At 45.8% G+C, this 13,149-nt stretch overlaps 1 pseudogene across 1 annotated transcript in view; it reads right to left on the bottom strand.

The window, feature by feature from the left end:
* Positions 1-13,149, bottom strand: part of LOC144799218 (phospholipid scramblase 3-like) — a 135,572-nt pseudogene that overhangs the window by 65,751 nt on the left and 56,672 nt on the right. Inside the window, exons 2-3 of the transcript XR_013603777.1 lie at positions 9,781-9,983; positions 5,205-5,232 (exon numbers count right to left, since the gene is read on the bottom strand). The product of XR_013603777.1 is annotated as a phospholipid scramblase 3-like (transcript). The remainder of the gene's footprint in view (positions 1-5,204; positions 5,233-9,780; positions 9,984-13,149) is intronic.

Below are 13,149 nucleotides of genomic sequence, written 5' to 3' on the forward strand. Positions count from 1 at the left end.
CACATTAAAATCATGGAATGTCTCCTCAAACAGTGTAAAGAAATCAGAAACTTACTTATCCGCCTTTTGCTTAAAGGATGCTAACATAGTCAAGTCTATCTTTTTAGGAGGCATAATGGTTTTCAACTTAATTATGATAGCCTTTGGGAGGTCTAATATCTCTTGTTGAGGTTTCTGCGCGGGTGCCCTTTCTGCATCTTTTCTCTCTATTTCTGTCCAAATATCACCAAACGTTGTCCGAACATCTACTTTCCAAATCAATCTCCACATATCAGGGGGTAAAATAAGCCAGAAAATATGTCAATATCAGGCAAAGTCATAGTGCAAGCACTAATAGACCCTTTAACCTCTTCATAAAAGGCAGCCAGATTTTCCGCAGGTCAGGAAGAGCAGCTTTAAGCGCCATGACATCCTCTCTACTCCAAGGAGTATAAACCCAATTGTAAACAAAATATCCCTTCGCATAAGTGGAACCTTTATTGTCACTTGTTCCCGCAACCCTAAGAGGGACATATAAAGGCGCAGCTTCACTCATTGGTTTCCCATGAACTACAGTATCCTTATCTGTCCCTGGAACTTCCACCTGCGACACAGGGGGTCTGAGCTGTTTGTTCAGCTGCAGCAGCTGCCTTTTTCTCCTCTCGCAAAAGGAACACATCAGTTCGTAGTTTAACCACATGTCTAATTAAATTGGCCACTTGAGAAGGGAGAAAAAGACCGTCACTCAATTGTTTATGATCAGTTTTTATATCAACAGGCTCTAAGTCTATGGAATGTTTCCTAATATTTGCAATTACTTCTCCAGTAAACGACTCTGTAAAATATAACTGCTTTGACTCCGGTCATTGCTGAACATTTGCTATAATATCTGGAGCAGAGGCATCACACGAGCTGCTTTACGAGCAGCAGATCTAAGAGACGCTGCATGGTCAACGGTCAAAATTGAACGAGTGTGTTGTTTAGAGCCTAACTCTGTCTTTTTCTGATCTGGGGAAGATTTATCATCATCAGAATCATCCTCGGGGGCAGAGGGAAAAAATATGGTGGTGGAGATCGATCTAACAAAATTGAATCCTCCTGCAGTTTTTAAGTAGAGGATAGAGAGGGCGCCAGACAGGGTATTAGCCATTTACCTGTAGGTGGCACTCCCTATCCTCTATTTCTTTTATTTCCTTCATTTCTTTATTTTTCATTGCCTGCGTTTTCAGATAGATGTTTATGCGCTGATCTTTGTCTGCTAAAGCTTGTTATTTCCTCACTCTCTCATGCGCTTCTTTCACCCACATTCGTACACATTCAAACATATCTGGTCTCTTTTTGCGCTTAAACACACACTGCTCCACATACTGAATTTTTCTAATATCGAATGACCCATGTATTGGCCATCGTAAATCAGGATCCTTCCTAGTAAATTTATTCCATAGTGTACTATACATTATGGAAGAAATACCATTTTTAATGTACATAACCCTATTTGGTGTCCATTCTGGGGGAGCCGGCTGATTTAATTCTAAATCTACATTAGTACCTCTAAGAAAGCACAACATCCTTCGAAGCGTGCTTGAAAAAGGTGTGTCAAAAGTATTATAGTATATATAATATTATAACAAAGCAGTACTTAACACAAATATTGTACCGTTCAAGAATTCAAAAATTAGAGAAAAATCTCCACATTGCCTGCCTGTACAAATTGCAATTTATATATTAACCCAAAGCAAACCAGAATCTTGGTCAAGCAAATCCAAACACAAAGTGACGCATTGAGCGACCTTACCAAGCAAAAGTCTCCAGCCTCCAACTGCCAAGCTCTGAATCGACCAAATGGTCACTGTAAGATGAAAGCCAAAAGGGATCTCAGTCGGAGACCGGCACCACCTGGAGGGTCGAATCAGGATAATCGGAAAAGCTCTTCGGCCTGCAAAGACAAGGGCCTCCTCATGCAGTGTATATCCTTAGCGAGATTCCAAAACCACTCCATTGGGCATCTGAGTCACTGATGAGTCACTGATGAGCCCGACGTAACAGGCGTCAATTTGTGGGGGTGAGCCTTTTCAGGGGCTCACCTGGTGCAGGGGTTCGCCCTTTTGCACACTGGTCCTTTAGACTGACAAAGTAGAGATTGGCATGGAAGCGGTAATATAAAGAAAATAGTTTATTAGGACTCATGAGTGGAGCTACATTAATACAGAACCCTCAGGCAATGTATGAGGCAGCACATGGAGTACAGAAACCATAGGCCTTATGTACTCTGGTAAGTGCAGTCTAAGCATGGAGGCTCAAAAAAGAGGCAGTACAAGTGTACACACAAATAGGCTTTTACATACAAGGGTATATGAGAATCGCTTAGTCAACAGTGGGAGGAGTTACAATGCTGCAGACATCAGTTAAAATAGCCTGACAGTTAAATACATGACCGGTGCATCCTAACAGTTAAGACCTCTCTAAACATGCACAGTGCTCAGGCTCACTGCTGCAGGAGCTAACTATAAATGATGATGACTCGAGCGTAATAGAGAAGCAGGCAACAGCGAAGACAGGGAAGCACATGGCAAACATGGCATAACCAAAATGGCTGCTAAAAACAGCTCATGCTAACAGTAATCTCTGCCAAGTTTCCACAGAAGTAATGGCATAATGGACACCCATGTGAAAATACTGGTGCTGGCACACTAGAAGAAATGGCATAACCTTGGGCGTAGTTCGCGTAGTAGCGCTACGCGTAGCAACTCGAAGTGCACTGCGCACTACGCGAGCTATGCGTAGCACTACGTGGACTGCGGTAGGGAAATGCTGTTCGCAATGATTGCATAGTGCCGGATGCTTGTCCGCACTGTGTAATCATTGCAAACGGCATCTTGCACAGTGCAAGCGGTTGTTTTCTAACGCTCGAGTAGATTTGTACTCGAGCTGCAGTTTTCTCAACGCGGACTGGTAGTTTCTCATCGCGAGCAGTCGCGAGCTTACGCGACTACTCGCAATGAGAAACCTGACCTCCCTGCATTGAGAATCTCGCCTAGAGGTTTATTTTCCACGCTCGCGATCGGCAACTTGATGTTGCTGATCGCGAACGAGGAAAAAGTCTCGCCGGGATGTCATTTTGCTCGCTCGCGATAGCCAACTTGACATTGAGGACTGCGGGCAAAGCAAAAAATGCACGCTACGCATTTTTGCACTGTGCTATGTGCAATTCACGTAGCGCGAAGTTGCACAAACTACGCAAACTACGCCAGCGTAGTGTAGTTTTACGCCCAGGCCTAATAATGAGCATCCATGTGAAAATACTGGCCCACTAGAAGAAATGGCATGATGAACACCCACATGAAAATACTGGTGCTGGCACACTAGAAGAAATGGCATAATGAACACCCATATGAAAATACTGGCCCACTAGAAGAAATGGCATAATGAACACCCATGTGAAAATACTTTCACTGGCACACTAGAAGTAATGGCATAATGAACACCCATGTGAAAATACTGGCACTGGCACACTAGTAGTAATGGATTAATGAACTTCCATGTGAAAATACTGCTGCTGGCACACTAGAAGAAATGGCATAATGAACACCCATGTGAAAATACTGTTATTGGCACACTAGAGGTAAGTCTTGGCATGGAACATCTGTGGAAAAATGCTGGTGCTAACACATTGGAGGCGATCCTTGGCATAAAGGAGGGCAACCTGGCATATGGAAGCGGGCAGCCATGATAAACTGTTGGCACTGACATACTGAGGTCATTATTTAAAATAAAGGTCACTTGTGTGATATGGATGGTATCAATGGAAATATTCTGGCTCTGGTATAATGGGGGCACCAAAGGCATATGGGGGCACCTATGACAAAATGCTAGCCCTGGCACAACGGAGCACATTGTTTAAATGTGTGGCATCCATTGCACATTTTTTAAAAATGCAGTTAACTCCTGGGGACTGACCGAGTTCATTGGCTTGGAACCCACGAAAGGATTTGAAAATGTAATGAGTGCCCTTTCACAGCCTATGGCTTTTTTTTTAATGGCTTTCTTTTTAGAAAATGTATTTGGAAATTGTGCTTTAAAATGCAGTACCTGACCTCATTCTTTTAAAAATGTTCTGGGTTCTAGCTTTGTTCGCTCACTGCAATAGAGGGCAGGTATTATGAGGCATATTACCAAGGGTGGCGATAGGCAATTATCGCCGGTTTAGCGGCCGTTTTCGGTCGCTAAGCGGCGATAATTCTATCGCTCTATTAGCAAGCTATCGTTAACTGATGTTAGCGACAGCTTTTTAGGCGATAGCGAGCGGTTTGGGACCCGCTTTGCATGTCAGCGATATTTATCGCTAATGACATGCAAAGTGGGCGTACCCAAACTGTTAGCGACTAAAAACAGTCGCTAACGTCCCTATCGCCTATTAGCAAGGTAGGCGTAGCGATCGAAATATTCCCGCTATCGCCAAAAACCAACGCCTGCTCAGACCAGTTCTTAGTCATGTTATCCAATGGGAGGTGGATAACATGGCTAAGAGCATTTCACCGCTAATGCGTGAATATCGCTGTATTCTCAGCGATATTCAAGCATTTCGCCGCTATCGCTGGATATTTTAGCACAATGAAGAAAAATGTTGCTAATAGCATGTTTTCTCCGCTAACATATCCAGCAATAGGCAGCGATAAAAAAATAATTGTTAAGCCTATTTAGCGATAAATATCACTACTTGTTAGTAATATGCCCCTACGTTACATAACTTTCAAAGATCAAGTCAGCCACCTAATATGGGTGGGATCGAACATACACTTTTGTTTGTATTGTGTTGTCATATTAATCATGCAAATATGATGGACCTTCATCAGTGTGAATTATGTGATGTCATCATGGTTAAGGGCATGTTACATGGTTTCCTGGAGAAAATAAAATCAGAATCAAGGGTCACTTCCTGTGATGTCATTAAGGTAAAAAGTTATGTAATGTCACTTCCGCTCCTCCTGGCATTTTAGTGAATGGAAGCCCATGTATTTGTATGAATTGACTTTTACAGTATTGTGGTAGTAAATGTTCTGGCTAAGATATTTTTGTAAAACAAAGTTTTTGTACGTAATATTTTGACTTACAAATGCACTCAAGTGCACGAGCCTTTATTTGCAGTCTCTGTATTTGTATGTGCTTTGACTTAGTGTGCATAAGTCACCTTGTCTGTGTCAAGTAAAATGAAAGAATGTACTCACTCTTCTGATGGATTAGAATCTGGTCCACCTGCAGAGGGTAAAAAACACAGAGCTCAGTCTTGGGAGCACTAGCTGAAGGCATAACACGCTGTGAGTGAATGAATAGCCACTTTCACTGATACATCCATTCATTTGTTCATTCATCCACTCATTGATTTATGTATGCATGTGTTTGTTTATTCATTCATACACTCATTCTTGTATGCATTTATTTATATATTCATCAGCTCATTAATTTATGCATGCATGTATTCATTCATTCATGTGTACATGTATTCATTTATTCGTTTATGTGTTTCGCAAAGTCTATTAGTCCTGGGCTGTAACATGTGCCAGTAGTTTTTGACATTATATGCTTCAATGGTTCCAGGCAGTAACGTGCACCACTGGTCACAGACATTAAACACATCAGTGGTCCTAGGAAGTAACATGCATCAGTGGTGTCAGATAATAAATGCTTCAGTGATACAAGGCAATAACATGCATCTGATCACTGGATCATCAAATGTGCTGTCAGAGTCACCCCTATGAAACCAGCCAAACTCAACAAAACCTCAAATCAATCCAGCTGGTACACCAGAGCTAAGAGCCTCCAAGCACGACTGCTACCAACTCAAGATGGAGCGCCTCAAACAACCCCGCTGAAAGAGCCACCTACAAGGCAACCCTCCACAACTAACACCAGAGAATCAAAGAAGTCAAGAGAGTAGCCATCACAACCCGCATCAACACAGCAGCCAACCACATGAAATAACTCTTCAAGAGAGTCAAAGAGTTCTCCAACTGACAGCCACAGAGACCACCATTCACCTCTTCCAAGAACTCTGCAACATCCTCTCAGACTGCTTCATCAACAAGATCGCCACCATGTACAACAACTTCGACTCTCAGCGCTCATCCTCTACAGCCCCGGCCAACCAAAGCTAGCCAGCCAAACGATCACCATCCAGGCAGACCACCTCAGCAATTATGTCATCCACCCACTACGAGGCACCCACCGACCCCTGCATCCACCACCTCTTCAACCTCAGCTCCAACCCAATCAGCCCAGAACTTACCAGCATTATCAATGCTTCCATCTCCACAGCAGGCTTCCCGGACAGCTGGAAGCATGCAGAGGTCAGACCCCTCCTAACGACTCAGTCCGGCAACCCCACAAACTCAAACATGACAGTCTTAACACCCTGCTCCCCTACGGGGCGAAAGTACTCAGGAAGGTCATCAACGAACAACTTACTGAACAACTGAAACAGAACCAACAACTGGACTGCTGCCAAACAGGGTTCCGTGCAAACCACTGCACCGAGACCGCTCTGATCGCTGCCACAGACAACATCAGGATCCATCTGGACCGCGGAGAGACTGCAGCCCTGATCCTCCTTGGCTTTTCGGCAACGTTCAATACCTTGTCCCACCACACCCAAATCAACAGACTGTACCTCATCAGCATACAATACAACTACATGAAGTGGATCACCTCCTACCCGTCAGGTTGCAATCAGAGCATCCGGCTGCCTCCCTTCACCTCCGAACCCAAGAACATCATATGCGGCGTACCCCAAGGTTCATCCCTCAGCCCCACCCTTTTCAACAACTACATGACACCCCATGCAGACATTGTCAGATCCCACAGCCTCAACATAATCTCATACACAGACAACACTCAACTCATGCTCTGCGAAGACCTCTCCACCGCCAGAACCAATTTCTGCAACACCATGATCAAAGTAGCCAACTGAATGAGGGACAACTGCCTTAACCTCAACTCTGACAAGAGAGAAGTAATGACCTACGGGAAGAACACTTCCCCATGGGAATACTACAGCCTGGCTGACAAGCGGTGATGCCGCAAAACCAGTCCCAGGATGCTTGTTTCTGGTCCAGGGAGGACCTAGCTTGGCAGTTTGGGCTGGACTGTTCCCAGGAACTACAGGGTCAAGACTGATTTGCATATGGCTGGGTCTAAACAGGGGTGGCATGGTGAGCAAAATAACAATTGATTTAGGCCCCCAGATCTCTGTACTGGGGTGAATGTTTGACATTGTTCAACATTCTGTTTATCAATTGTTCTTTTTGCATTTGTCACCCCTAGTAGGATGGGTTTTCCCAGTCATGGGTCCCCTGCTCTCCATGCCACTGGAGTCAAGCTATCCTGGCGGATGACGGCTGATAGCCAGAAACCGGTCCTAGGATGCTTGATTCCGGTCCAGGGAAGACATGTCTTGCTAGTTCGGGCTGGACTGTTCCCATGAGGCACAGGGTCAAGACTGAGTTGCATATGGCCATGTCTGAACTGGGGTGGCGTGGTGAGTAAAATAACGATGGATTAAACCCAGATCTGTGACTGGGGTTGAATGTTTTGCCAATGTGCAACATTCCGTCCATCTTCTTGTGTGTTTTGCTGTTTGCCCTATGTGGGAAGGATCTGCCCAGACGTGGGTCCCGTGCTCACTACACCACTGGAGTCAAGCTATCCTGGCTGATGATGGCTGATAGCCGGAAACCGGTCCTAAGATGCTTGATTCTGGTCCAGGGAAGACATGGCTTGGCAGTTCGGGCTGGACTGTTCCCATGAGGCACAGGGTCAAGTCTGATTTGTATATGGCCATGTCTGGACTGGGGTGGCGTGGTGAGCAAAATAACGATGGATTAAACCCAGATCTGTGACTGAAGGGTTCATGTTTTGCCAATGTGCAACATTCCGTTCATCATCGTGTGTGTTTTACTGGAGTCAAGCTAGCCTGGCTGAATAGGTGGTGAAATCCCGAAACCGGTTCTAGGATGATTGTTTTACAGTTCAGCCTGGACTGTTCCCATGGCTATAACCCTGATATATTGACTAGGAGTGAATGTTTGATTTGCTCTGTACTCTGTCAATCATCTGCGTTTCTTTTGCTTTCTCACCATAAGTGCTCCTGATATGCCCAGACATTGGTACTGGGCTCACTGTGTCACTGGATTCAAGCTTGCTTGGCTGATATGGGGTGATGCTTCAGAACTGGTCCAATGATGCTTGTTTCTGGTCCAGCAAGGACCTGGCTTGGCAGTTCGGGACGGACTGTTCCTATGAGGCACAAGGTCAAGACTGATTTGCATATGACTGTTTCTGAACTGGGGTGGCATAGTGAGAAAAACAACAATGGATTTAACCCAGATCTATTGACTGGGGGTGAATGTTTGATTTGCTCTTCATTCCATCTATCATCTGTGTATCTTTTGCCCACACAGTAACAAGCATCAAAGGCCAGCACTCAGTAACAAGCATCGCTGGCTCCACACAGTAACAGGCATCAATGGCCCCACACAGTAACAAGCATCAATGGCCCCACACGGTAACAAGCATTATTGTTCACATACAAGAAACAGTATTAAGAGGCAGACATGAGCAAGATAAATGGATTGACACCAGTAACAATTAGGGCAGGGAGTTATCCTGGGCAGTGGAATGCAGGCTGCAGGAGAAGGGTCACTCTCAAGAGGCAAATGTGAAACATGATGTGGAGCAGGCATTGGCGGCAGTAGCTCCAGGGCTGCTTTGATTTCTCATCTCTCCTTCCTCCCTCAGCCAGGCCCAGCCACAATGAGAATGTCATGGCCCTCGCTTAACCATTGGCTCCAACCATAAAGTACTGCTAGGACTTAACCCCTGTAAGCCCTTATAACATGACCGCCACATTCCTACACATGGAAGATTGTGGGCTCTGCTGGATGGTGCCAGGTCCTGCACAGTAAAGGAGCTGGATTTGTGCCAGGCACAGGGAAAAGGTAAAGAAGAGCCAATGACAACCCAGGGTGGGTCGGTGATCTTCATGGAGAATGCCACCAGTATAGCAGCCCCTTTCTCTCAAATGTGCAAATGGCAAGAGAAGAATGATTTTATTCCCGGTGCTGCAGTGCCAGCAGAGGGACCTTTAACATTGACATATACATCGCATGCATGGCAACATCCCTCTGCTTTCCTAGGCAACAACCTGGATTAGCTGTTGTGCCATTAATGGAGCTGGGCCACATCAAGGTCAGAACAAAAAAGTGGGCATGGACAGAGATGATGCAGACACATACATTTTATGTGATGAAGCACTTTTAACCCTTTGGCCAAAGTTAACAGCATACCTTCAAAAGACTGGATGCCTGGAAGGACCTGGGGGTAGTTGTGGCGATGGCGGTGGTCGTTGTGATCTTGGTGGTAATTGGAGTGGTGGAGGTGGTGGTGGTGGAGGGGGTGGTGGTGGTGATGGTGGTGGAGGTGGTTGTGATGGTGGTGGAGGAGGTGGTGATGGTGGTGGTGATGATGATGGGGTGGAGGTGGTGATGGTGGTGGTGATGGTGGTGGTGGTGATGGTGGTGGTGATGGTGGTGGAGTTGGGGGTTGTGATGGTGGTGATGATCGGGGTGCGTGCAGAGATAAACACATGAACAGCCTGGCAGTAAAGGAGAGAGCTGCATGACTGGGTATTCTGATCCTGGCAGAGCTGACAGATTATGTTCGAAGAGAAGGTGGAAGAGACACGGCTAAAGTAGGGAAAACTGAGGATAAAATTAAAAGCCTCGGAGAAAGGTAGTGACCGCGTCTCACCTGTGTCAGTTATTCCAGCCCTGGAGGTATGTTGGGCAGTGTTGCCATGTTTGGCACTGGCTCAAAGCCTGAGGCGCCAGCTGCTTGGTGCAACTGTGGCTGCCCATCCTCGGTGCCCTGGTACTGCTGAGGCTGGTACTGCTGAGGCTGGTACTGAGGCTGGTACTGAGGCTGGTACTGAGGCTCGTACTGAAATCTATCACCTGATGGGGAAGGAAGGACAAGACAGCATTAACCACCCACCTCTACTCCTGACCCTGCCATGGAAGGTTCACTACTATTAAGACCGGGTGGCTCTCAATGAGTGTTGATTGTGGGCTTGTTATTAGATTTTCGCACAAAATATGTAATAAAGCTGCAAGTCTCCATACTTTTCCAATTAAATGCACATAATTTAAATGTTTTTAAACGTCACATAAGCTTCAGGAAAGTATAGACTATTGCAGCACTTATAGAAAAAATACACACAGTCTCAAAAGAAACATGAAATCTAGCACTAGAAATGAGAAATGTTATTCTGCTCTTAAAAAAGGAAACAGTAAAAATAAATCACAGAGGCAAACAAGAATTACAGCCTAAGTGATTCACAAACACAAATCTTTTCAGTGTATTTCAGAAAAATCACAGGAGTTATTCCAAGCTGAAAGAAGTTAACAAACACAAGGAGATGATGGATGGAGCTCTGAGACTATTAAGACACTCACCCCAGTCACAGATCTGGGTGGAATCCATCATCGTTCTTTAGCTCACTTTGCCACCCCAGTTCAGACACAGCTGTATGCAAATCAGTCTTGACCCTGTGCCTCATGGCAACAGTCAAGCCCTAACTGCCAAGCCATGTCTTCCCTGGACCAGAAACAAGCATCCTGGGACCGGTTTTGGGCTAACAGCCTTCATCAGCCAACCTAGCTTGAATCCAGTGCAAAGTGAACAAGGGACCTGCGTCTGGGCATACCCTGCCAACTTAGCTCAAACAAAGCAAACACAAGGAGATGATGGACAGAGCGCTGAGACTTTTCAGACACTCACCCGCAGTCACAGATCTGGGTTGAATCCATCATCATTCTTTAGCTCACTTTGCCGCCCCAGTTCAGTAACAACTGTATGCAAATCAGCTTTGACCCTGTGCCTCATGGGTACAGTCCATCCCAGCCCGAACTGCCAAGCCATGCCTTCCCTGGACCAGAACCAAGCATCCTGGGACCAGTTTCGGGATAACAGCCCTCATAAGCCAGCCTAGCTTGAATCCAGGGTGGCAAAGTGAGCAAGGGACCCACATCTGGGCATACCATGCCAACTTAGGGCAAACAAAGCAAACACAAGGAGATGATGGACGGAGAGCTGAGACTTTTCAGACACTCACCCCCAATCACAGATTTGGGTTGAATCCATCATCATTCTTTAGCTTACTTTGCCACCCCAGTTCAGTAACAGCTGTATGCAAATCAGTCTTGACCCTGTGCCTCATGGGAACAGTCCAGCCCGAACTGCCAAGCCTTGTCTTCCCTGGACTGGAAACAAGCATCCTGGGACAGGTTTCCAGCTAACAGCCCTCATCAGCCAGCCTAGCTTGAATCCAGTGGCAAAGTGAGAAAGGGACCTCAGATGCTTGTTTCCAGTCCAGGGAGGACCTGGCCTGGCAGTTCGGGCAGGACTGTTCCCATTGGGCGTAGATCAAGACTGATTTGCATATGGCTGGGTCCAAACTGGAATGGCATGGTGAGCAAAAAAACAATGGATTTAGGCCTAGATCTCTTTACTGGGGGGAATGTATGACATTGTTCTGCATCCTGTCCATCAATTGTTCTTTTTGCATTTGTCACCCTGAGTGGGACGGCTATGCCCAGACGTGGATTCCGTCAGGGGCGGCTTTAGGCATGGGCAAGCTGTGCACCTGCACAGGGCCACCAAACCCCAGGGGCCACCACGCCAATATATATCCTTAATATAATAATCGTCTGAGGATGGATCCATATTTGTGTGGCGGCCCCTGGCAGGGATTTGGCGGCCTCCGGCTCTGTTCCACTTCCAAACCCCCTAAACCCCCCCTTCACTGGCCTCCACGCTCCACCCCGCCCGGACCCCCTCTTCTGGAGCCCCCTACCTATGCTCCATGCCCAGGGCCGCCATGAGCCTAGAGCCGCCCCTGATTCCGTGCTCTCCATGCCGCTGGAGTCCAGCTATTCTGGCTGATGAGGGCTGAAAGCCCGAAACCGGTCCAAGGATGCTTGTTTCCAGTCCAGGAAGGACCTGGCCTGGCAGTTCGGGCTGGATTGTTCCCATTGGGCGCAGGATCAAGACTGGTTTGCATATGGCTGGGTCCAAACTGGAATGGCCTGGTGAGCATAAACACGATGGATTTAGGCCCATATCTCTGTACTGGGGGGAATGTATGACATTGTTGCATTCTGGCCATCAATTGTTCTTTTTGCATTTGAAAAAAGTTAACAGCAATTAAAGTCAAAGAGTGCAAGATTTAAAAGAATTATGCACAAAAATAAATAATAAAATGTCAAAAAGTCAATGAGCTGAGACAGTTAAGTTGAAAAGGATGTCATCTTTAACAGTGGTTCTGAGCAGTTAAAAGTAACTAGTTAGTAACGGTGTAGGAACCTTGGTGCACACTGCTAGCAACTATCTGGGGCATTTTACAGTTTGATTAGCATGTGAATTCATACATATACATATATATATATATATATGATTTGTTCTCCGCGGCTCGTTTCAGGGGGAACCGCCCGTAGTCTGGTGGTGCGTCGTACTGGCAGAGCCCCGCCAGTTACTCAATTTTCAAAGCATCCAGGTATAAACGCACTCTCAGAAGCCAGGATAGTACACAGTGTTGTTTATTGCTGTTACGCGTTTCGGAAGCTTCTGCTCCCTTGCTCACACAACAATCAGCCAGCACTCCACCAGTTACATACACAGTATGTGCTGGCTATAGAAACAGGACTGCACATTTGATTTTGGCTGACATCTTTGAGTGTGTCCATGTTACATTATTATTTTACTCGAGATGTCTTAATTTTCTTGCAGGAAAATCCTAAACATTGACCATGTTAAGTACATATTATATGTATATGTCACTTCCATTCTTTCGCCACAGTGACTATATGCGCTAGTCTGTCTCACTACCCTTCTTCTTTCGCCAAGTGGCCTACTAAGGGTCCAATGTTTCTGGGGAGTGCTTTTAAAAACAATAGTGAAAAATAATAATGAAAAACGTGAACTTAAGTGAAATCATTACTGGGTGACGTTATCTTCTACTCTATCTTGTCGTGAGTTCTTCCAGGTGACAGGTTCAATTGCTCGTGAGGTGCACGTGATAACTACTCTGAGCGCCTTGATTCTACCTGTTAGAGTAAAACA

Source organism: Lissotriton helveticus, chromosome 12 (genome assembly GCF_964261635.1).
Source record: "Lissotriton helveticus chromosome 12, aLisHel1.1, whole genome shotgun sequence".
NCBI lineage: Eukaryota > Metazoa > Chordata > Amphibia > Caudata > Salamandridae > Lissotriton > Lissotriton helveticus.